Genomic DNA, 26,204 nt, shown 5'->3' on the forward strand with positions numbered 1-26,204 from the left:
TCCCATTTATTTCTCAGATCTATGTGCCACCATAGACTTAAATCTTTAATTTAAATGTGGTATGTGTGTGTGTGTATGTGTACACCTGGAACACCTTGTTGGGAACCCCTTTAATATTATTTCTCATTGTAATGATGAGAACCAGAAACCTTAGAGGCTCTAAAATTGAAATAAAACAACAACACATACACATTACACATTCTTCATTCTGAAAATCAAATTTAGATATTAGTAGCCTAATAGATTGGCTCCTGCTGTTTTCCTCAAGTTAGAGTTTTACTTTGTGGCTTCTTTTCCCCCCTAAATATTAAACACTACTTTCCAAAAGCTGCTTATATTAGTTACTTTAATGCTGCAATTTTCTAAACCACAAATTTCTCCTCTGAGTTAGAAAGCACCATAGCTGACCCAAGTGTGTCCTATTGTAATTGAAATAGTTGCTAAGTGAAATAAGTGATAGAATAAAGACAAATATCATAGGATCTAACTGAATTGTGGAGTCTAAAAAAGGTAACAACAACCAAGCAACTGGGAAAAACAAGGTCATGGATAAAGAGAACAAACCTGTAGTTGCCTGAGGGTAAGAAGTGGGCAAAATGGGTGGAATGTCAAAGGATGCAAATTTCCAGTTATAAAATTAAAAAAAAAAAGAGAGATGTAATGTATAGAACAGTGACTATACTTAATAATACTGCACTGCATATTTGAAAGCTAGGAGAGAGAATCTTCAGAGTTCTTATCAGAAGAAAACAAGCTTTTGTAACTATGCATGGTGAAGGTGAAAGTGAAAGTCACTCAGTTGTGTCTGACTCTTTGTGACCCCATAGACTGTACAGTTCATGGGATTCTCCAGGCCAGAATACTAGAGTAGGTAGCCGTTGAGCTTCCTGACACAGGAATCAAACTGGGGTCCCCTGCATTGCAGGAGGATTCTTTACCAGCTGAGCCACCAGGGAAGCTACAGTGATGGACATTAACTGAACTTACTGCGATGATCATTTTACAATATATACAAATACTGAGTTGTGTTGTATATCTGAAACTAACATAATGTTTTGTCAGTTATACTTCAATAAAAATAAAGGCAAAAATAAGCCAGTACATTAATATTCTAAAAAATAAAAACTAAAAAGTTATAATGTAATTCACTAAGACTGACTGTAGAGTTGCTTTAAATGGTGAACTCTGCTGAGAAACACTGCAGTTTACATTTAACTGTTCAGAACCATAGTCATCAAAATAAAAATAATATACAAACAAATATGTTTGTAGCAGCTTCATAAAAATTAAACTGTCTGCAAAAATCTTCCTTAATTCTAATTCAGTTCAGTTCAGCTCAGTTCAGTTGCTCAGTCACGTCCGACTCTTTGCAACCCATGGACTGCAGCACACCAGGCTTCCCTGTTCATCACCAACTCCCAAAGTTTACTAACTCTAATTTGTAAAATAATTAGTAAACCAATTAATTCTAATAATTCAGCCTAAATAATATGTTTTATGATGCTGTGTGTGTGACAGAGGAAGGAATCATATATCTAAATCTGCAGGCTTTGTTTACTTTGGTTTAGTTGTTAAATCGTGTCTGATTTTTGTGACCCCATGGACTGCAGACTGCCAGGCCCCTCTCTCCATGGGATCTTCCAGGCAAGAATACTGGAGTGGGTTGACATTTTATTCTCCTGGGGATCTTCCTGACCTTGGGATCGAACCCTAGTGTCCTGCATTGCAGGCGGATTCTTTTCCAACTGAGCTACCAAGGTAGTCCTATTATTTACTTTATGGTGTCTTAAAATGGTAAAAGAACTTCCCTCTGCTGCAGTTAGGAGTCCTGCCTGGATTTGGAGCCTGATTCACATCAGCCCATGCTGTACTCATGTCATAGCTGGTTCCGTCATCCATTCAACCAGCAAAATGAGGCGCGTCCAGAACTGTGGCTGAAAGTGAAAGAACGTGAAGTCACTCAGTTCTGTGGGACTCTTTGCGACCTCCTGGACTATAGCGTACCACGCTCCTCCATCCATGGGATTTTCCAGACAAGAGTACTGGAGTGTATTGCCATTTCCTTCTCCAGAGGATCTTCCCAACCCAGGGGTCGAACCCAGGTCTCTCACATTATAGGTAGACACTTTACTGTCTGAGCCACCAGGGAAGTAACCTGGTTAGGTACATTCATTTCTGATAATGAAGGTACTGCCAGTCTGGGGAAAACTATATGTCCCAAGTACTAGTGAGATTTCAACTAGTGAGGAATTTGGGCGAGACTAGAAATGCCATAGGATAGCTTGGATACAATAGCCTACAAACTGTATTGAGGCTCTCTATAGGCAAAATACTTTTACTTTGGTATGACCATGACTCTCTAAGTTGACTCTAATATTAATAAACAATTCCTTTAGCTTTCCTGGGGGGAGATAGTTATATCACTGCCACCAAGAAGCAACAACAAATGCTTAATGCTGGCTTATTAGGTTCCAGGCACTATTCTAAGCATTACACATTCTTTCTATTTTCAACAACCCTGAAGTAGGTACTATTATGGTCTCAATTTTATAGGTAACTGAGGCACAGAGAGTTATTAAGTAGCGTGGCCCATGAGTTCAGAAAGTCTGATTTTAGCACATTGACTTTTGGTTACCACTCTACCATATTGCTCAGAAGTGGATACCATGGGAAAACAATGCAAAAATTGACCAAACTCTCATACGTGGACAGAAATTCCAAGAAAATGGAATGATGTGCACATAGTTGAAGTGAGAAGGTGAGATGTAGACAGGACTTTGGTTTAGCCATAAAATAGGCCTTGTAGTGAGGAGAAGAGGTGAGATAGGAGGGATGAAGTTTAGATTAGGAGAAGTCTCATAATCTCCAGATCTTAAGCTACTTTTGAGTAAGAGGCTGCAAAGCTCAGATGTGGTCTTTTATTAAAATATCTCTGGTACCATGTGGAAAAGACAATGGATATTGGAAATAGTTGAATGGTAGGAAAGCTAACATGGAATTCAAAGAATAAGATAAGAGATGATCAGATACACTGGGAGTGGAAAAAGAATGGCATGTCTCAGGTGGAAAAAATAGGATTTTATGAGACTCTATTGCATGGGTTTTAATTCCAATAAGAATATTTATGATAAATATGAATTTACGCAGTTGAATCTCTCCAGTACTCAGTTTCCTCATCTGTAAAATAGCATAATAAGTTTCATATAAACTTTTTTAAGATTCAAATGAGGTAAGTAAGGCAGTTGGTACAAGGTCTGGCAGCTGAAGCTTTCAATGTTTGGCAGTTTTTATGTTACACACCCATTACCAATGCTGCTCAGGAAAGAATGACATAAAGAACAATATGTGAGAGTTACTATAAACCTAAAATTTCTGGTTCCCCTCCTTCTGAGGAGGAAACTGACCAGCCCAACTCTTCAGTAGATATACAAGTAACCAGGATGAATTCAAGGCAGCTACTTGGCTATTCTTCACAAAGTTTTTTGGTACAGTATTATCCTTTCCTTTAAAGTGTGGAAATTCAATGTTGATGCATTTATTCATATATGTAATAAAACAAACACATTTCCCTAAGCCAAGTATCAACATTCTTTGAATTATCTATTTTAGATCTTAAAAAGCAGAATTGAATGTGAAAGTGATTTTGCTACAAGACCCTCAGATTGATGGGGCAAATCTAGTTGGTAAGTCAAGAATCTCCTCTCTGCTCTCTTCCTTCATTATTCCTACTACATGTTCATCCTGAAACTGCTAACAAGCTCTCAGGTGTTATTTACAATTATGAAGACACGCACATGCTATATACTATACACATATATATGCAATACACTATACATATATTATGCTATATAGTATATATTTTATAGTATATGATGGAATTACAGTTGAGCTATTTCAAATCCTAAATGCTGCACTCAATATGCCAACAAGTTTGGAAAACTCAGCAGTGGCCACAGGACTGGAAAAGGTCAGTTTTCATCCCAATCCCAAAGAAAAGCAATGCCAAAGAATGCTCAAACTACCGCACAATTGCACTCATCTCACAGGCTAGTAAAGTAATGCTCAAAATTCTCCAAGCCAGGCTTCAGCAATACCTGAACCCTGAAATTCCAGATGTTCAAGCTGGCTTTAGAAAAGGCAGAGGAACCAGAGATCAAATTGTCAACATCAGCTGGATCATCGAAAAAACAATACAGTTCCAGAAAAACATCTATTTCTGCTTTATTGACTACGCCAAAGTCTTTGACTGTGTGGATCACAATAAACTGTGGAAAATTCTGAAAGAGATGGGAATACCAGACCATCTGACCTGCCTCTTGAGAAACCTGCATGCAAGTCAGGGAGTAACAGTTAGAACTGGACATGGAACAACAGATTGGTTCCAAATAGGAAAAGGTGTACATCAAGGCTATATATCGTCACCCTGCTTATTTAACTTCTATGCAGAGTACATCATGAGAAACACTGGGCTGGATGAAGCACAAGCTGGAATCAAGATTGCCAGGAGAAATATCAATAACCTCAGGTATGCAGATGACACCACCCTTATGGCAGAAAGTGAAGAAGAACTAAAGAGCTTCTTGATGAAAGTGAAAGAGAAGAGTGAAAAAGTTGGCTTAAAGCTCAACATTCAGAAAACTAAGGCATGGCATCCGGTCCCATCACTTCATGGCAAATAGATGGGGAAACAGTGGAAACAGTGTCAGACTTTATTTTGGGGGGGCTCCAAAATCACTGCAGATGGTGATTGCAGCCATGAAATTAAAGGATGCTTACTCCTTGGAAGGAAAGTTATGACCAACCTAGACAGCAATTAAAAAGCAGAGACATTACTTTGTCAACAAAGGTCTGTCTAGTCAAGGTTATGATTTTTCCAGTAGTCATGTATGGATGTGAGTGTTGGACTATAAAGAAAGCTGAGTGCCGAAAAATTGATGCTTTTGAATTGTGGTGTTGGAGAAGACTCTTAAGAGTCCTTTGGACTGCAAGGAGATCCAACCAGTCCATCCTAAAGGAAATCAGTCCTGAATATTCATTGGAAGAACTGATGCTGAAGCTGAAATGCCAATACTTTGGCCACCTGATGCGAAGAGCTGACTCACTGGGAAAGACCCTGATGGTGGGAAAGACCCTTATGCTGGGAAAGATTGAGGGCAGGAGGAGAAGGGGATGACAGAGGATGAGATGTTTGGATGGCATCACCAACTCAATGGAAATGAGTCTGAGTAAACTCTGGGAGTTGGTGATGGACAGGGAGGCCTGGCGTGCTGCAGTCCATGGTATCGCAGAGAGTCAGATACAACTGAGCAACTGAACTGAACTGCCTGACACTGAATTGTGTATGTGTGCTCAGTCACTGAGTCGTGTCCATATCTTTGTGACCCCATGGACTGTTGCCCCAAAAATTTTGCACCAAAATGAGTGGAAACAGTATGAGACCATGTCATAATCTGATTAAAAGTTAAGTACCTGTTCCCCTAAAACAGACACACATACATACACATGAAGCCTCAAGGGTTAATGGACTCCATTCAAAAACTGATGCAATGTGAAATTACAGAATTATCATTTATTTGAACATTCCAGCAGGAAAATTCACAGCCTTATAATCTATAATATAAATAAGGATTGAAGAGTAGCATGATTAAAAGTAAATGAAGTAACAGATGCAAGTTATTTAAAAGGGTACAAGACACAATATGTGACTCAATAAATCTTAGCTACATTTATAGTGCTGTGTTTTCTTTTATTATTTTTATTATACAAGTCATATACTAAGTTACTTTTAAAATTCACAATTAAAAACACATACATACATCTAAAACCTTACCACATAACCACTTGTTATGGTTTGAGTGTTAGTGTTCCCCCAGCCAAATTCATATGTTAGAAATTAATCCTCAATATGATGGTCATGGACATGTGGAAGATATTTGGGTCATGAGGGTAGAGCCCTTATGGATGGGAACAGTGCTGTTAATAATAAAGGCTGCACTGAGCTTTCTTTCTCCCTCCACCACGAAAGGATATGGCCTATTAAAGGTCCCTCCCTCAACCATGCTGTCACTCTTTGTAGATCCCCAGCCTCCAGAAACTGTGAGAAATAAATGTTTATTGTTTATAAGCTACCTGGTTTTTGGCATTTCATGATAGCAGCCCAAGCAAAATAATACCACTATTTCCCTCTTGGGAAATATTGTATTTATTTTCATTTATATCTATAACAATAGCTACACGCATGCATGCTAAGTCACTTCAGTTGTGTCTGATTCTTTGTGACCCTATAGACTGTAGGCCGCGAGGCTCCTCTTTCCATGGGATTTTCCAGGCAAGAATACTGCAGTGGGTTGCCATGCCCTTATCCAGGGGATTTTCCCAACCCAGGTATGGAACCCGCATCTCATGTCTCCTGCGTTGGCAGGCAGGTTCTTTACCACCACCGCCACCTGGGAAACCCCCAAAAGCTATATATCTGTATCTATATCTGTATCATACCTATACTAATATACATGGGCTTCCCAGATGGTTCTCAAACATACATTTATCTTTTCATTAACATCTAAAGTTATTAACTATTAAGAAGAACATTGGAGAAGGCAATGGCACCCCACTCCAGCACTCTTGCCTGGAAAATCCCAGGGGCGGGGGAGCCTGGTGGGCTGCTGTCTATGGGGTCGCACAGAGTCGCACACGACTGAAGTGACTTAGCAGCAAGAAGAACATTTATTACATGAGGGCAAATTAAGTACTTGGAAAATATTAGAAAGAGATGAAAGTGGTAACAATGTTTGGTATCATAATCCAATTTAGGATTTTGTATGTCACTATTTTAAAGCATATTCCAATAAGCTTACTTAATATGGAATATGAAATTAAACTTCTGAATTAGAAAAAAGAACTGTTAAAAAATATGACATGAAGAAGACCCTATTCTATTAGAGAATAATTCATTAATCTTTATTAGAGACTAATTTAGATTCTCTGAAAAATCACCTGGAGAGGCTTCTTTTTAAACTGAATTTAAGGAAAGTTGTACATAACAAAGAAATAGAAAAATTATATTAGTGATTGCAGGCAAAACATTTTAGAGTGGCTTTTGAATGTTGTCTCTGTTGTAAATGACCTGACAAGGGGCAAATTAAGTTTAATGTAGACAAACGCAACATTAAATTTCATATTTGGTTCAGAACTGTAAACATGAGCATAAAATAAATGGAAGCAAATCACAGAAAGACTTTCAAAGTGACCTTGGAATAACAGTGAACCATTCTCAGACTGAACAGAGAAAAGTGGAAAATGCCTGTTAGTATCTTATACTAGCTCACAGCTCACAAACCTAACGAAGAAAAATACCATCATTAAAACAAGTTAAGAATGTTCTTCTCAGCTATGGTCTACAAATTACTTAGGAAATGTAGCAGCACTTGAGAGTACAGTGAAATATGGCCAGCCAAATAAGCTTATAAGTAAGCTCTGCTGTATATAAAGATGGATGGGAAATCTAAATTTATTCAGGTAATGGCAAAGAAGGTAATTGATTTGTTTTAGTACAGATAACTTGATGGAATAGAGAACACAGGATCAGAATCAGAATTTTAATTTAATCAAATTAAAAAATATGTGTATATATATTCCTAAATTATATATAAATATGTTATGTTTACATGCATACATAATATATATACATAGATTTCTCAATGAAAGCAACAGGCATTTATAACCTGGGATTCTTGCTTCCCTACTGATTCCTGATATTTTATGCAAAATGATGTATGTTCATCTGTGCATTTTTCTGAGGAGAGAAGGTTTTCTTCATCTCTTCCAGGCATCTGAGCCTTAAAATGAGTAAGAACTACTCACTGTATTAGAATGTTAGGAACTAGAATAATGGAACACAAGTAAGGATTTCTAAGAAAAGAAAGTGAAGTCTCTCAATCGTGTCTGACTCTTTGTCTCCCCATGGACTGTAGCCCAGCAGGCTCCTTTCCGTCCATGAGATTTTCCAGGCAAGAATACTGGAGTGGGTTGCCATTTCCTTCTCCAGAGGATCTTCCTGACCCAGGGATAGAACCCGGGTTTCCCACACTGCAGGCAGACTCTTTACTGTTGAGCCACCAGGGAAGCCCTGGTGGAAGGATTTCTAAGCTACATAAAAAAGGGGAAAAAAAAAAAAGTAGAAACCTAAATTAAGGAAGGCATTTTAAAAATCTTTGGCTGGTTTATTCAACAGATAAGAGGCTTAGAAAAGTCACATTGAAATGAACTCTAGTTCAGAGAGGCAATGAGTGTGACTTCAGAGAACAAAACTTCCAAGTCCAAAAATATGCATTTCAAGTAACCAGGCACTAACCATCAAAGCATGCTCTTTCTGCTCATTAAATTAACGATTATGATCACTAATGTAATACATCGGATGGCACTTGTTTCAAAATGCACGGAGGATGGTAATTTTTTGAGCTGTCACTTGAGACATTTTGTAAGAAAAGTTACACTGCAGGCCATGATTCAGTGCATTCAATATAGTAACTGAAGTGGGTGTTTTCAGAAATGAGAAGGCTGAAAGCGTTGGCTAAACACTTTAAAACAAACATGGGGAAGCCAGTGACTAACACTGCTATAGTTAATTAATGATTCTAGAAAATTCCACTAAATTCTTTCTCTCCCTTTCCATTTCCTCTGTAAACAGCACCATTCATGTCTGGTTAATTTGAAAAACCTCTAAGCACAAAGTTCCTATTGGGATTTCTTTTCCTGTAATTAATTTTTTGCTGTTTGATGTAAAGGTCCAAACTATAAATTGACAAGAAGCCAGCTGGTACAGTGATGAAATTCAAGACAATGCAACTAATGAAAAAAGCCCCTGCTCTGTTAGCTGAATGTTTTGATTAGCCACTTTGTGTGTTTTGTTTCTCTAAACTGTAATGCATACTAATTTTACCTAGGAATTAATTAAAGTCTATCACAGCCTCCATGCTGTGGATGTTATATAACTCTTTGTTGATACCAAGTTTATGTATATATGAGAATAAGGTGCAGTTTTAATGAGAATTAAAAAAAAAAAAAAAACACTTTTGCTCCTACTCCTCTTGATGGTACCAAAGACTAACTCTTTAAAGGAAGTATCTATTTTAAAATCAAATAGTTTGACCTTTCTCAAGGCCATCAAGTCAGCAGGAGGTTGTTGTTCAGATGCTAAGTCGTGTCCAACTCTTTGTGACCCATGAACTGCAGTGTGCCAGGTTTCCCTGTCCTTCACCATCTCCCTTAGGTTGGTCAAACTCATGTCCATTGAATCAGTGATGCCATCCAACCATCTCATCCTCTGCTGCCCCCTTCTCCTCTTGCCCTCAATCTTTCCCAGAATCAGGGCCTTTGCCAATGAGTCGGCTCTTCACATCAGGTGGCCAAAGTACTGGAGCTTCAGCTTCAGCATCAGTCTTTCCAGTGAATATTTCCTTTAGGACTGACTGGTTTGATCTCCTTGTTGTCCGAGGGACTCTTAAGAGTCTCCTCTGGCATCACAATTCGAAAGCACCAGAAGGTGGGGCACAGTATATAATTTTTTTCTATATTAGGGAGTGTGATCTCCCTTTTCAGAAAAATAAAACTGCTATCCAGTCTTCCTCCCACCTTTGACACTGATCACCAAGGCTCCAGGAAGTGGCTACACCAGTCTCTTCTTCACTTTCCACAGCATGCACTAGACCTACAACAGGGACTTCTATTTGTTAAGGTTGGATGTTTCCCTTTACAGTTGGTAAAAGTCTGACATCATCTAATTTGAACAGAAACAGAATATACTGTCAGACCCAGCAGAGGAGATAAGGGGTGGCATGCCAGCTGAGGCACCAGAACAAAACTCAGCAGTGCCACTGGGATTTACCCTTAAAGTCTGTCACATCCTGCATCCATCCCCTTAAGATTTTAGATAATTCTTTGCTGATATTAAGTATATTTATATGTACACATATATTATTTTTTTTTTTTAGGTTGAGAATTATGTTTTATTTGATAGACAATACAGAGAAACTTAAGCCCAGGCTGCAGCCTCTTAGGTAGCTCTGAGGGACTGTTCCAAAGAGGTAAGGGAAGAACCAGGATACACAGGAGTCTTTGCAACAAAAACCACGTAATGGTTTTTGTTGGCTCAGTGGCAAAGAATTTGCCTACAATGTAGGAGATGCCGGAGACCCGGGTTCGATCTCCAGGTCAGGAAGATACTCTGGAAAAGGAAATGGTAACCCACTCCAATATTTTTACATGGAAAGTCTCATGGACAGAGGAGGCTGGCGGGCTACAATCCATGAGGTTTCAAAGAGTCGGACACGACTAAGTGACTGAGCGCACAGATACACACACGTTTGGGAACATGCAAGAGTCTGGGCTCACTGAAAACATTGCTTTGATGTGCACCTCAGCTATCTGAGGCCAATATCTTGTCTTTTCTCATCCTGAGTCTCCTTGGGGTGTATCTTTGGGGATTGCCTGATCTGTACTCTTTTTTTTTTTTTGTTTGTTTTTAAACTTTACATAATTGTATTAGTTTTGCCAAATATCAAAATGAATCTGCCTCAGGTATACATGTGTTCCCCATCCTGAACCCTCCTCCCTCTTCCCTCCCCATTCCATCCCTCTGGGTTGTCCCAGTGCACCAGCCCCAAGCATCCAGTATCGTGCATCGAACCTGGACTGGCAACTCGTTTCATACATGATATTTTACATGTTTCAATGCCATTCTCCCAAATCTTCCCACCCTCTCCCTCTCTCACAGAGTCAATAAGACTGTTCTATACATCAGTGTCTCTTTTGCTGTCTCGTACACAGGGTTATTGTTACCATCTTTCTAAATTCCATATATATGCGTTAGTATACTGTATCGGTGTTTTTCTTTCTCGCTTACTTCACTCTGTATAATAGGCTCCAGTTTCATCCACCTCATTAGAACTGAGTCAAATGTATTCTTTTTAATGGCTGAGTAATACTCCATTGTGTATATGTACCACTGCTTTCTTATCCATTCATCTGCTGATGGACATCTAGGTTGCTTCCATGTCCTGGCTATTACAAACAGTGCTGCGATGAACATTGGGGTACACATGTCTCTTTCCCTTCTGGTTTCCTCAGTGTGTATGCCCAGCAGTGGGATTGCTGGATCATAAGGCAGTTCTATTTCCAGTTTTTTAAGGAATCTCCACACTGTTCTCCATAGTGGCTGTACTAGTTTGCATTCCCACCAACAGTGTAAGAGGGTTCCCTTTTCTCCACACCCTCTCCAGCATTTATTACTTGTAGACTTTTGGATCGCAGCCATTCTGACTGGTGTGAAATGGTACCTCATAGTGGTTTTGATTTGCATTTCTCTGATAATGAGTGATGTTGAGCATCTTTTCATGTGTTTGTTAGCCATCTGTATGTCTTCTTTGGAGAAATGTCTATTTAGTTCTTTGGCCCATTTTTTGATTGGGTCATTTATTTTTCTGGAGTTGAGCTGTAGGAGTTGCTTGTATATTCTTGAGATTAGTTGTTTGTCAGTTGCTTCATTTGCTATTATCTTCTCCCATTCTGAAGGCTGTCTTTTCACCTTGCTAATAGTTTCCTTTGATGTGCAGAAGCTTTTAAGGTTAATTAGGTCCCATTTGTTTATTTTTGCTTTTATTTCCAATATTCTGGGAGGTGGGTCATAGAGGATCCTGCTGTGATGTATATCAGAGAGTGTTTTGCCTATGTTCTCCTCTAGGAGTTTTATAGTTTCTGGTCTTACGTTGAGATCTTTAATCCATTTTGAGTTTATTTTTGTGTATGGTGTTAGAAAGTGTTCTAGTTTCATTCTTTTACAAGTGGTTGACCAGATTTCCCAGCACCACTTGTTAAAGAGATTGTCTTTAATCCATTGTATATTCTTGCCTCCTTTGTCGAAGATAAGGTGTCCATATGTGCGTGGATTTATCTCTGGGCTTTCTATTTTGTTCCACTGATCTATAGTTCTGTCTTTGTGCCAGTACCATACTGTCTTGATAACTGTGGCTTTGTAGTAGAGCCTGAAGTCAGGTAGGTTGATTCCTCCAGTTCCATTCTTCTTTCTCAAGATTGCTTTGGCTATTCAAGGTTTTTTGTATTTCCATACAAACTGTGAAATTATTTGTTCTAGCTCTGTGAAGAATGATGTTGGTAGCTTGATAGGGATTGCATTGAATCTATAGATTGCTTTGGGCAGTATACTCATTTTCACTATATTGATTCTTCCAATCCATGAACATGGTATATTTCTCCATCTGTTAGTGTCCTCTTTGATTTCTTTCACCAGTGTTTTATAGTTTTCTATATATAGGTCTTTAGTTTCTTTAGGTAGATATATTCCTAAGTATTTTATTCTTTCCATTGCAATGGTGAATGGAATTGTTCCCTTAATTTCTCTTTCTGTTTTCTCATTATTAGTGTATAGGAATGCAAGTGTTTTCTGTGTGTTGATTTTATATCCTGCAACTTTACTATAGTAATTGATTAGTTCTAGTAATTTTCTGGTGGAGTCTTTAGGGTTTTCTATGTAGAGGATCATGTCATCTGCAAACAGTGAGAGTTTACTTCTTCTTTTCCATTTGGATTCCTTTTATTTCTTTTTCTGCTCTGATTGCTGTGGCCAAAACTTCCAAAACTATGTTGAATAGTAATGGTGAAAGTGGGCACCCTTGTCTTGTTCCTGACTTTAGAGGAAATGCTTTCAATTTTTCACCATTGAGGATAATGTTTGCTGTGGGTTTGTCATATATAGCTTTTATTATGTTGAGGTATGTTCCTTCAATTCCTGCTTTCTGGAGAGTTTTTATCATAAATGGATGTTGAATTTTGTCAAAGGCTTTCTCTGCATCTATTGAGATAATCATATGGTTTTTGTTTTTCAATTTGTTAATGTGGTGTATTACATTGATTGATTTGCAGATATTGAAGAATCCTTGCATCCCTGGGATAAAGCCCACTTGGTCATGGTGTATGATCTTTTTAATGTGTTGTTGGATTCTGATTGCTAGAATTTTGTTAAGGATTTTTGCATCTATGTTCATCAGTGATATTGGCCTGTAGTTTTCTTTTTTTGTGGGATCTTTGTCAGGTTTTGGTGTTAGGGTGATGGTGGCCTCATAGAATGAGTTTGGAAGTTTACCATCCTCTGCAATTTTCTGGAAGAGTTTGAGCAGGATAGGTGTTAGCTCTTCTCTAAATTTTTGGTAGAATTCAGCTGTGAAACCGTCTGGACCTGGGCTTTTGTTTGCTGGAAGAGTTTTGATTACAGTTTCAATTTCCGTGCTTGTGATGGGTCTGTTAAGATTTTCTATTTCTTCCTGATCGAGTTTTGGAAAGTTGTACTTTTCTAAGAATTTGTCCATTTCTTCCACGTTGTCCATTTTATTGGCATATAATTGTTGATAGTACTCTCTTAATGATCCTTTGTATTTCTGTGTTGTCTGTTGTGATCTCTCCATTTTCATTTCTAATTTATTGATTTGATTTTTCTCCCTTTGTTTCTTGATGAGTCTGGCTAATGGTTTGTCAATTTTATTTATCCTTTCAAAAAACCAGCTTTTGGTTTTGTTGACTTTTGCTATGATCTCTTTTGTTTCTTTTGCATTTAATTCTGCTCTAAGTTTTAAGATTTCTTTCCTTCTACTAACCCTGGGGTTCTTCATTTCTTCCTTTTCTAGTTGCTTTAGGTGTAGAGTTAGGTTATTTATTTGACTTTTTTCTTGTTTCTTGAGGTGTGCCTGTATTGCTATGAACTTTCCCCTTAGGACTGCTTTTACCGTGTCCCTCAGGTTTTGGGTTGTTGTGTTTTCATTTTCATTCATTTCTATGCACATTTTGATTTCTTTTTTGATTTCTTCTGTGATTTGTTGGTTATTCAGCAGCGTGTTGTTCAGCCTCCATATGTTGGATTTTTTAATAGTTTTTCTCTTGTAATTGAGATCTAATCTTACTGCATTGTGGTCAGAAAAGATGCTTGGAATGATTTCTATTTTTTTGAATTTACCAAGGCTAGCTTTATGGCCCAGGATGTGATCTATCCTGGAGAAGGTTCCATGTGCGCTTGAGAAAAAGGTGAAATTCATTGTTTTGGGATGAAATGTCCTATAGATATCAATTAGGTCTAACTGGTCTATTGTATCGTTTAAAGTTTGTGTTTCCTTGTTAATTTTCTGTTTAGTTGATCTATCCATAGGGGTGAGTGGGGTATTAAAGTCTCCCACTATTATTGTGTTATTGTTAATTTCTCCTTTCATACTTGTTAGCATTTGTCTTACGTACTGCGGTGCTCCCGTGTTGCATGCATATATATTTATAATTGTTATATCTTCTTCTTGGATTGATCCTTTGATCATTATGTAGTGACCATCTTTGTCTCTTTTCACAGTCTTTGTTTTAAAGTCTATTTTATCTGATATGAGTATTGCTACTCCTGCTTTCTTTTGGTCCCTATTTGCATGGAAAATCTTTTTCCAGCCCTTCACTTTCAGTCTGTATGTGTCCCCTGTTTTGAGGTGGGTCTCTTGTAGACAACATATGTAGGGGTCTTGTTTTTGTATCCATTCAGCCAGTCTTTGTCTTTTGGTTGGGGCATTCAACCCATTTACGTTTAAGGTAATTACTGATAAGTATGATCCCGTTGCCATTTACTTTATTGTTTTGGGTTCGGATTTATACACCGTTTTTGTGTTTCCTGTCTAGAGAATATCCTTTAGTATTTGTTGGAGAGCTGGTTTGGTGGTGCAGAATTCTCTCAGCTTTTGCTTGTCTGAAAAGCTTTTGATTTCCCCTTCATACTTGAATGAGATCCTTGCTGGGTACAATAATCTGGGCTGTAGGTTATTTTCTTTCATCATTTTAAGTATGTCTTGCCATTCCCTCCTGGCTTGAAGAGTTTCTATTGAAAGATCAGCTGTTATCCTTATGGGTATTCCCTTGTGTGTTATTTGTTGTTTTTCCCTTGCTGCTTTTAATATTTGTTCTTTGTGTTTGATCTTTGTTAATTTGATTAATATGTGTCTTGGGGTGTTTCGCCTTGGGTTTATCCTGTTTGGGACTCTCTGGGTTTCTTGGACTTGGGTGATTATTTCCTTCCCCGTTTTAGGGAAGTTTTCAACTATTATCTCCTCAAGTATTTTCTCATGGTCTTTCTTTTTGTCTTCTTCTTCTGGGACCCCTATGATTCGAATGTTGTAGCGTTTAATATTGTCCTGGAGGTCTCTGAGATTGTCCTCATTTCTTTTAATTCGTTTTTCTTTTGTCCTCTCTGATTCATTTATTTCTACCATTCTATCTTCTAATTCACTAATCCTATCTTCTGCCTCTGTTATTCTACTATTTATTGCCTCCAGAGTGTTTTTAATTTCACTTATTGCATTATTCATTATATATTGACTCTTTTTTATTTCTTCTAAGTCCTTGTTAAACCTTTCTTGCATCTTCTCAATCCTTGCCTCCAGGCTATTTATCTGTGATTCCATTTTAATTTCAAGATTTTGGATCAATTTCACTATCATTATTTGGAATTCTTTATCAGGTAGATTCCCTATCTCTTCCTCTTTTGTTTGGTTTGGTGGGCATTTATCCTGTTCCTTTATCTGCTGGGTATTCCTCTGTCTCTTCATCTTGTTTAAATTGCTGAGTTTGGGGTGTCCTTTCTGTATTCTGGCTGTTTGTGGAGTTCTCTTTATTGTGGCATTTCCTCGCTGTGTGTGGGTTTGTACAGGTGGCTTGTCACGGTTTCCTGGTTAGGGAAGCTTGTGTCGATGTTCTGGTGGATGGAGCTGTATTTCTTCTCTCTCCTTTCGAAGAGTTGGGTTGCTTTTCTGGGTGCCTGATGTCCTCTGCTGGCATTCAGAAGTTGTTTTGTGGAATTTACTTGATGTTTAAATGCTCTTTTGATGAATTTGTGGGGGAGAAAGTGTTCTCCCCATCCTACTCCTCTGCCATCTTGGCTCCTCCTCTATATGTACACATATATTATGTATACCATTCCTTGACATGATCCAAAGGAAAATATTTTATAAAATCAAGGAAAACTTTATGCCCATTCCTTTTCATTGTACCAAAGACTACTTTAAAGTCAAACGGTATGGTCTCTGGATTCTCTGGATCTTCCCTTGTACACACTCCTCATGCAAGTCAATGATTATATTCTGAGCCCCATGACTCCCTATATTGGCCATATGCTCAACTGTAAAAGTTGATCATAATTTTCAAACTACTGAAGTGTATTCTGTGTATTAGATAACATGCTCAGTGTACATCAGTATGTCCCTGTCCTCATAGAGCTTATAATCTAATAAGGAGGAAAGACAGAATTAAGCAGCTCTAAAAATACAATTTTCCTTAAAGAGGGGAAGTGGGTGAGAAATAACTTATGGGATCATTAAGAACTAAAATGACAAAAAAAATCTTAGGCGAGGAAAGCAGAGAGTGGCAGCAAATATCCTCCAGGGGCAAACTGCAAATCTCCTGAGATGATAGCACAGCAGCTTAGGGAGGACAGGTCAGAAATGATGCCAACATCAGGGAAGGGGCAAGAGCCAGACTTGGGAACTCAACTGTGGAATTCGAGAATTTTCCTTGCTATTCAAAACCAACCAAACAAAAATCTTTGCAGACCAGTTGCGTATAGTGTTTTTCAAAACCTACAGGGTAACTGATGCCATGGGAGTGGATAAAATTGCCTGGGGAGAATATGCAGGTAAGAGTGGCAGAAAACAGAGTATAATGGGACATGAGACACACTCATATGCCAGTTGGGGCAGAGGAACAGGACCCTGGAAAAGCCTGCAGAGGAAAAGCCAAAGTGAGAGGAGGAAAACTGAGCTGGGTGGGAGACTAGAGACTGACCCCTGAGAGGAGTGCTTCCTAGAGGAAACTGTGGTAAACGGAAATAAGTGCTGGAAAGCTGAACTAAAACCTGAAGCCTGGGGACCTCCCTGGTTCCAGTGGCCAAGACCCCATGATCCCAATGCAAGGCACCAGGGTTCGATCCCTGGTCAGGGGGCTGGATCTCACATTGCACAACTAAGACCCCACATGCACAACTAAGACCCCACATGCTACAACTATTTTGCACAGCGAAATAAATATACATATATTAACATACACATGTAATAAATATACATATATATATATATATATACACACATACCCATAACCCTGGAGCCCTATAATAGACCGAGTAACAAGAGAGGACACTGATGAAAGGAAAGAGAGCAACGGCCATGACGTCTGAGGGTAAAACCAAAGAATCAAAAACTGTGGTGGTTTAGTCACTAGGTTCTAAAGTTGCCTGACTCTTGGCAACCCCATGGACTGAAGCCTGCCAGGCTCCTCTGTCCATGAGATTGTCCAGGCAAGAATACTGGAGTGGGTTGCCATTTCCTTCTCCAAGGGACCTTCCCCACCCAGGGATTGAACCTGGGTCTCCTGCATTGTAGACAGATTCTTTACCAACTGAGTTACCAGGGAAACACTGTAACGTGAGAAATAAATGCTTTGGTTTTTGTTTCTCTTTGTTCTATGATTTTCTGACAGGTAGTATACTGAACTAAAGACCTGGGAGAGAGCAGCTCCTGTTAGCTATATGCAAACTTCATATTCATAACTTTTAAATTCTAAAGCATTTTATGGTACATGTGTGTTGGTCCAGTTGGCAGGAGCGACTGGCTCAGGGTCAGGCACACCCGTGTTTGCACACACACAGGTCATGCATGCTCAGCTTGGGGCCTGCACAGCCAGCACATGCCCTCCAGCACGTACACACCATACACACCATACTGTGTGTGTGTGCTCAGTCGGGTCTGACTTTTTGTGACCCCATGCGTGGACTGTGTAGCCCTCCAGGCTCCTCTGTCCATGGGATTCTCTGGGCAAGAATACTGGAGTAGGCTACCATTTCCTCCTCCAGGGGATCCTCTCAACCCAGGGATCAAACCAGTGTCTCTTGTATCTCCTGAATTAGCAGGCAGATTCTTTACGAGTATGTCACCTGAGTATATATGTTTTCTATGTTAAGAATTAAAACAAAACAAAAAAAAGATTAGTATACTGTTGCTGCTGCTGCTAAGTCACTTCAGTTGTGTCCGACTCTGTGCGATCCCATAGATGGCAGCCCACCAGGCTTCCCCGTCCCTGCGATTCTCCAGGCAAGAACACTGGAGTGGGTTGCCATTTCCTTCTCCAGCTCATGAAAGTGAAAAGTGAAAGTGAAGTTGCCCAGTGGTGTCCGACTCTAGCGACCCCATGGACTATATAGCCCACCAGGCTCCTCCGTCCATGGGACTTTCCAGGCAAAAGTACTGGAGTGGGGTGCCATTGCCTTCTCCAGTATACTGTTAGGTTTCCTTAAAATTCCTATAACAAATTTACAAACTAGAATTTTGAACAAAAAACATGATAACATTCAGTCCTTCTTCCCCTAGATAAAGGGCATGGTGGCCTGAGTCAAGCACTGCGTCTGCTCTCTCACTCCACCTAATAATACTGTCGTGACTATCGTCCGTGCTTGTGACACTGTGACAGCTTCAAGGGACCAGAAACAGTGCTTCTGCTGGAGCTGCAACAGTGAGTCTGGTCAATACCTTCATTCTGCCCTGCTCTCCCCAAACTTCCCCCTGATTAATTGCATTTAAAAAGTTCTTAAGGCAATAGCCAAATGACTTCTGGGCACCTAGGAAAAACAATTTTCAACTTGAACTATGCTTGGTCCATGGCCAAACCAATAAATCCCTTTACTTATCTACATGATTAGAATTGCTTTGGGTGATAGTGAAAGTGAAAGTGAAGTTGCTCAGTCGTGTCTGACTCTTTGGGACCCCGTGGACTGTAGCCCACCAGGCTCCTCCATCCATGGGATTCTCCAGGCAAGAATACTGGAGTGGGTTGCCATTTCCTTCTCCAGGGGATCTTCCTAACCCAGGGATCGAACCCAGGTCTCCCACATTGCAGGCAGACACTTTAATCTCTGAGCCACCAGGGAACCCATGGCCAAACCAATAAATCCCTTTACTTATCTACATGATTAGAATTGCTTTGGGTGATAAGTTCCCATCAATAAAGCATGGATAGGGGTGAAGTAAAGGCTTACTGCAAGTGTTTTGGTAATATTGTCAAAATAAACCAAGAAAACAAACAAAAAATACTCAACTATCAACATCCTTATGAACAAAATCAGATTAACTTTATATTACCTATAAGCCTGGTTGAATAAAAGTAGACACGTTTATAAACCAGTCATTTAAAAAGCTAAAGAATTAGCATTATTATACTGAAGGATAAGTATATATTCCTCAATGCTTTTATTTAAATCAAGAAAAAGAAAAAACACTTTAAATAAATGAAATGTAATCCTAAAACTATATTCAAATAATAAAAGCAACAGTAATTACTTGAGAGGCCTCTATATACACAGACTCTGTGCCAGAATTTTAGCAGTTATTTCAAATAACAGTCACCAAAAATCCTGGTGGCTCAAATGGTCAAGAGTCCACTTACAGTGAAGGAGACCAGGTTCAACCCCTGGGCTGGGAAGATCCTTGGAGAAGGGAATGGAACCCACTCCAGTATTCTCGCCTGGAGAAATCCATGGACAGAGGAGCCTGGAGGGCTGCAGTCCATGGGGTCACAAATCTTCAAACAGGACTGAGCCAGTAACACTTTCACTTTTATGGGAGGGGACATTATTCCTATTTTCAGATAATAGATCAGGGAGGTAATATAACTAAGGATATAAGGCATAAAGTATCAAGATTAGTATTCAAGCTTTTATCATCTATATTCTTCTATTGTATTTGGCATTAGATACTTAATTTGGATAACAATAGTTGGAAACCTATTATGAAAGTATAGGCATTAGGGAAGATAATGAAAGAGTTATAAAAAGAGGTAAAGGTATATATTTCCCACTCCACTCTCAAGTGTACATATAAATTATACCTGTTACTGACTTGTGCCTTGTGTATTCTGTTACTCCTGCTGTTACTATTCCAAGTGGTAGCCATTTCATCTCCATGAGGCCTTTTTTAAACTCCTGTAGGAAGGCTTTGGTGGTTGTGCTTCCATTGTTACTTGGATATAAATTTTTCCCTTGTTAAAACAATTACTTATATAGTGTAAAATGTTATTTTGCTTTCGCTTGCCTCCATTAGAATGGGGAATAGATGGGGAAACAGTGGAAACAGTGTCAGACTTTATTTTTCTGGGCTCCAAAATCACTGCAGATGGTGACTGCAGCCATGAAATTAAAAGACGCTTACTCCTTGGAAGGAAAGTTATGACCAACCTAGATAGCATATTCAAAAGCAGAGACATTACTTTGCCAACAAAGGTTCGTCTAGTCAAGGCTATGGTTTTTCCTGTGGTCATGTATGGATGTGAGAGTTGGACTGTGAAGAAGGCTGAGCACCGAAGAATTGATGCTTTTGAACTGTGGTGTTGGAGAAGACTCTTGAGAGTCCCTTGGACTGCAAGGGGATCCAACCAGTCCATTCTGAAGGAGATCAGCTCTGGGATTTCTTTGGAGGGAATGATGCTGAAGCTGAAACTCCAGTACTTTGGCCACCTTATGCGAAGAGTTGATTCATTGGAAAAGACTCTGATGCTGGGAGGGATTGGGGGCAAGAGGAGAAGGGGACGACAGAGGATGAGATGGCTGGATGGCATCACTGACTCGATGGACGTGAGTCTGAGTGAACTCCGGGAGTTGGTGATGGACAGGGAGGTCTGGCGTGCTGCGATTCATGGGGTCGCAAAGAGTTGGACACAACTGAGCAACTGATCTGATCTGATCTGATCTGATTAGACTGGGGGTAGATATCCTATACCCTAGTGATCCAATATTTTCATTAACCATATTGCCTAATCTAATAACATGTACAGAGTACACATTCAAGGATTTATTAAGCCCATTTTGAAAGGAAAAAGTGAAGGAAATCTGATTCTCTTTGTAGGCTATATACTGCTTATGGAAAGTTCTATTTTACTTTTTGATTATACAGTTCACAGCACAGGGACTCAGATAAAGAACATTTATAACAATTTTTTTTAACTAATTGCAAAATTGGTCTTTATAAGCCCATAAGAAAAACAGACAAAAGGCTTGGGGTGGAAAGAGGACATATAAAGAAGAGCACAGCCACATTACCAGGGAGGGGAAGATCTATGTACATCAGAAGAGAACCTCTCTCTTTCTCACAGGCCTCTTCTGGTGTTTTCCTCTGAATGTCATGCCAACAGGAGGTAAGATTTCAAATAGTTCATGTTGCTCTATATACTTTGATTTAAATTTCATCTTTGTGGGACAATTTTGTTTTAAAATAAACAATAAAAGTATAATTAAACCAGGGATAAGACAATGAACAACATAAATGAGACTGAATTGAGAATAACTGTTATGCAAGCACCATTTCTTAAGAGCTAGATATTACTTTCTTAAGACAATTGATAGCAACAGGAATGGATTTTTTCCATTCATTACAAAACCATTTGCATGCTACATGAAGCCGAGGAATTACAATACTCTTTGAGGGGAAATGGAGTGGGAATAAGGAAGAAATGGTGGGAAAGGGGGGTTCTTTAATAAAATCCTAATTGAATTCAGATTTTTCACAAGTAGTTACAAATGTCCTAGAAAATGATTTTGCTGACAGCCATGTAAAAATGTAAAAGTTTTGCGTGTGAACAAGGTACCCACTGAAAGACTTCACACCTTTTTAGGTGGTAGAAAACAAGCCAGGAAAATAGGGACACAGAACAGACAATATGCTGGCTAATTATAAAACTGATTGTACATGTGGTTTTGTGGCTATTCTAACTTTAGGTTTAGATGCACAAGTTTAGTAGTGGAGTCAGACTGTATTATTTTCCCCTAAAATTTGCCTATAATTTAGGATATGTTACCACTAAGTCAGGATCAGTTTCTCGTGGTCACATCAAACATATATAGGAATAGGGATTAACACACTTCCCTAATGAATTATTAAGAGCTAAGCAGACACATTTAGAAAGGAAGCACAGAACCACAGGAAATAAGCCTGGAAAGAAACTATTCATTTAAATTCTGTATACTCTATAACTGACATCCATTTCACTCAACCTTGGTATCATTCCCAGGCTAGATGAGTATTTCTGTAAGAATCTAAGGCTCTTTCAAGGCCCAGCCTGGATGCAGTTTTTCTGAACTTCAATCTCCCATAGCCTTTCTTCTGTAGGCAGCAACTCTAACTCCCTGGTAGGGAGACTTAACTACCTACTTATAACTTAATCAAAGAACCAGTATCAGTTTGCCGCTGGACAATGCTTCCAGCCCTCCGAGTTCCTGCCAACAGTTAGTTATCCTTCTCTGCTTCCCTGCTGTCAGCTCTTGCTTCCTCTCAGGCCACTGGAGGCAAAGAAATGAGAAAAAAAAAAAAGTTCCCTAGCACCACGGTGGCCTGTGGGAAACACTGTGAACTTTATCCCCCAGCAGGAAGAAAGGTTCTCAGTACTTGCACTTGCTTGCTTCACGTGTCTCCCTTTGCTCTGAATAAAACAGGCTGTGAATTTTAAAAATGTAATGGCGAGCTTATGAATTGTCCAATAAACTGACTTTGAAGGCAATTAAACAGGAGGGTTCAAAAACACACAAACAATCTTCATGTCTGTAACATGAATATGTATGGGCTGAGCCGTTTGCTGTCCACCTGAAACCATCACAACATTGTTAACTGGCTGTACTCCAATATAAAGTAAAACGTTTAAGAAAAATTAAAAAATAGAAAATGAAGGCAACAAAAAATAATATTTAAAAAGTAAAGAATCCGCCTGCCAATGGAGGAGATGTGGGTTTGTTCCCTGGTTTGGGAAGATCCCCTGGAGAAGGAAATGGCAACCCACTCCAGTATTCTTGCCTGGGAAATCCCATGGACAGAGAAGCCTGGCGAGCTACAGTCCATGAGGTTGCAAAAGAATCAGACACAACTTAGTGACTAAACAACAACAGAGGGAAACAATACGAAAGATGCTATTATAACAGAACACACAGCTTAATCTGAAGTGAATACAGTGTCTTCTTAAATAATATAAAGAAAACTATTCAGAAGTAAATGCTATAGCTTGCCTAAATAGTAAAGAAATATTCAAGAGCCTCTAATTACACTAAAAATATATTAAAATAAGCATCCAGAATTGTGGTTCAACAGTCCCTCACAAATTGGTACACAAATATATATAAATACTATCTCAAAGTTGTTCCCAAACTTCTTGAAATTTTACATAGAAACACTGTATCTTTTCAAGGGAGAGAAAGAAACTTTTAACATTCCAAGTGACAGATGTCAAGACTCAAGAAATACCTAAATATTCATAACTTAGCAGACATTCTAAACAACCATCCAGGAATATATACATATTTGCTTTAATGTTATTCCTGGGACCCATTTAAAGGAAACTATATAGGAACCCTGGAAGCACAGAGTGAAAATACACCAAGAGGTAAACTCCACTAACTGACTTACATAACTCACATTCAATTGCAGTTTCATGTTTTAAATAATTTTTGAATATAATAGAATCCAGTATTCACTAAATAATTTCTGTTATAAAAATTAGAAAATAAAATTATGTGTATACAGTGAGTAAAGCATGGGATATAGATACAAAAGACATGAATTTTAGGACTGTCACCATATATAACCTCAAATTGTGTAACTTTCCCTTATTTGTAATATAATTAAAGCTTACAATTATTAAACACATTGCATTCAAGGTATTATTCCAAAGACTTAATACCACTAAATATTTTAATTCTTACAAATGCCCATTAAAATAGGTATCGTTATAATCCTGTTTTAAGATGATGAAGGTGAAATACCAAAAAATTAAGTAATGTGACACAGGTTATACAGCTAGGAAGTAAAGGAGTCAGGATCAGAATGTGGGCAGACTGTCTACAAAACTGAATTCATAACCATTGTGTTATACAGTCTCAAAATGAAAATTATAGAAAGAATACTGATTTTGCAGGTTGGCTGCACTAAGTGAAATTATGCATGCAAAAAATGCGTTATACACTTTAAAAGTTTAAAGAAATGCAATATAAATAGAAAAATTATGTAGGAGTGTATACAGGAAAAAAGAGTGAGGATGTTGTGACTTGGCTACTGCCTGTATGTTACAGACAAGCAAAAGGAAGGGGCAACTGAAATGACTCAAGACTTCACCCACTGGTTACTAAGGATAGTGATGCCACTTAATAATAATTTTTGAAAGGCATCACAATGTGTGGGGAGGATGATTCCAGTTGTGGATTCAGTGACTTTGAGGATCCAGGAGGACACTATGTAGAGATCTCAGGCAGGTAGTTTTCAAACTTATGTTTGTAGTTTAGAACAAAAGGTCTGATTCTGTAATATAGATTGGGGGATCATCTGCATTAAAGAGACGGACAAAGTCTAAACGCAGATGAGCTTTCTGAGAAAGAGCAGTGAAAAAAAAATTAGAGACCCAGGACAACCCCTGAGGAAGTATACACACTGCAAAGAGAAACAGGTGAAAAGGAGACTGTGAAGGAGACAGGGTCATGGTTGATAGAACAAGCAAGGCAGGGAAGGAAGACACGAGAGATGTCCAAGGAAGGGAGTGGGTGCAAAGACCTGCAGGTCAACGATGGTCTTAGAAATCAAGTATTTGGTAGTTTCCTCAGATTGACTTCTTAGTTATTATATAATTATCAAAATAATTACAGCAAATGTGTATAAAAATCATGGTGAGAAGAACTGGTTCTGGTCCAATGTTTACTACTGCTGATGTTGTATGTTTAGCCACACTAAAAAAAGGAGATATCTATTGTTTTATTTAAGTTCAGCTTAAAAACAAAAACAATTTAGGTGTCACTAAAGTATACCATCAAGTTGCAGGGGAAATACTGGTTGGCATAATGTATCTCGTGTTAAGGGTCAAAAAATAACAAATATTCTTCTAATCATTAAAATTAAAAAAAATTTTATCAGTAAGTCATAATAATTATATTTGTCTTTTCAAGTTAATCTTGTTAAGATAAAACAAATACGAAAATGTTTCTGACTTACAAGGAAACATGTGTTTTGTGTACCAATTGTTAGTTACAAGATAGAAACTGATTTTAGGAAACAAAACTATTAATACAAATGGATTTCAATATACAAAATACTTGTGTGCATAATGATTATATTATTTTATTATCCATGAAAGTAATTTTCATAATATGCATATAACAGTATCAAGATATTAGAACTCTTTCACAATTTAAACATGTGACTTTAAAGGAAACTATTAACAGATATCCTTGTCCTTCACTAAAAAAAAGATGGGTGTCTATAGGAAGAAAAAGTATAGTGTAATAGTTTCAGCTCTTTATCTAAAGCTGCCTGACCTTTGATGTTACATTTGCTCGAGCAACTCTTGCCCTCATTTAGTTGGGGGCAGCATATATTGACAAGGGAAAAAGATAAAAGCGAAGAACAAAAGAATTAAGTTGGGAGTAGGCTGGCAGTCATCTAAAACTTTTTTTTCATTTTCAAAAATATTTAAAACTTAAATCTATTCTTTCTTAGCTAGTTGAGGAATCTTTTCCAAGATAATAAGAACTCTCATCAATATCACTGTTAGGAAGAATATGAGGCCAATGTCTTTGTTTCATTTTTCAAAAAGAACATTTAGTTACATGGGAATGGCAGAGCTAGGACAAAAATTTTTTGTGTCTACTCTAAAAGTAGAATCTATGCATCAAACTAGAAAATTGAAACAACTATCCATGCAAAGATGGGCTCGATAAAGGACAGAAATGGTATGGACCTAACAGAAGCAGAAGATATTAAGAAGAGGTGGCAAGAATACACAGAAGAACTGTACCAAAAAAAGATCTTCACTACCCAGATAATCACGATGGTGTGATCACTCATCTACAGCCAGACATCCTGGAATGGGAAGTCAAGTGGGCCTTAGAAAGTATCACTATAAACAAAGCTAATGGAGGTGATGGAATTCCAGTTGAACTATCTCAAATCCTGGAAGATGATGCTGTGAAAGTGCTGCACTCATTATGCCAGCAAATTTGGAAAACTCAGCAGTGGCCACAGGACTGGAAAGGGTCAATTTTCATTCCAATCCCAAAGAAAGGCAGTGCCAAAGAATGCTCAGACTACTGCACAATTGCACTCATCGCA

At 38.4% G+C, this 26,204-nt stretch overlaps 1 protein-coding gene across 2 annotated transcripts in view; it reads right to left on the bottom strand.

Moving 5' to 3' along the window:
* GBE1 (1,4-alpha-glucan branching enzyme 1) overlaps positions 1–26,204 on the bottom strand; it is a 318,328-nt gene that overhangs the window by 33,464 nt on the left and 258,660 nt on the right. The window lies entirely within an intron of this gene.

Source organism: Bubalus bubalis, chromosome 1, assembly GCF_019923935.1.
Source record: "Bubalus bubalis isolate 160015118507 breed Murrah chromosome 1, NDDB_SH_1, whole genome shotgun sequence".
Lineage (NCBI taxonomy): Eukaryota > Metazoa > Chordata > Mammalia > Artiodactyla > Bovidae > Bubalus > Bubalus bubalis.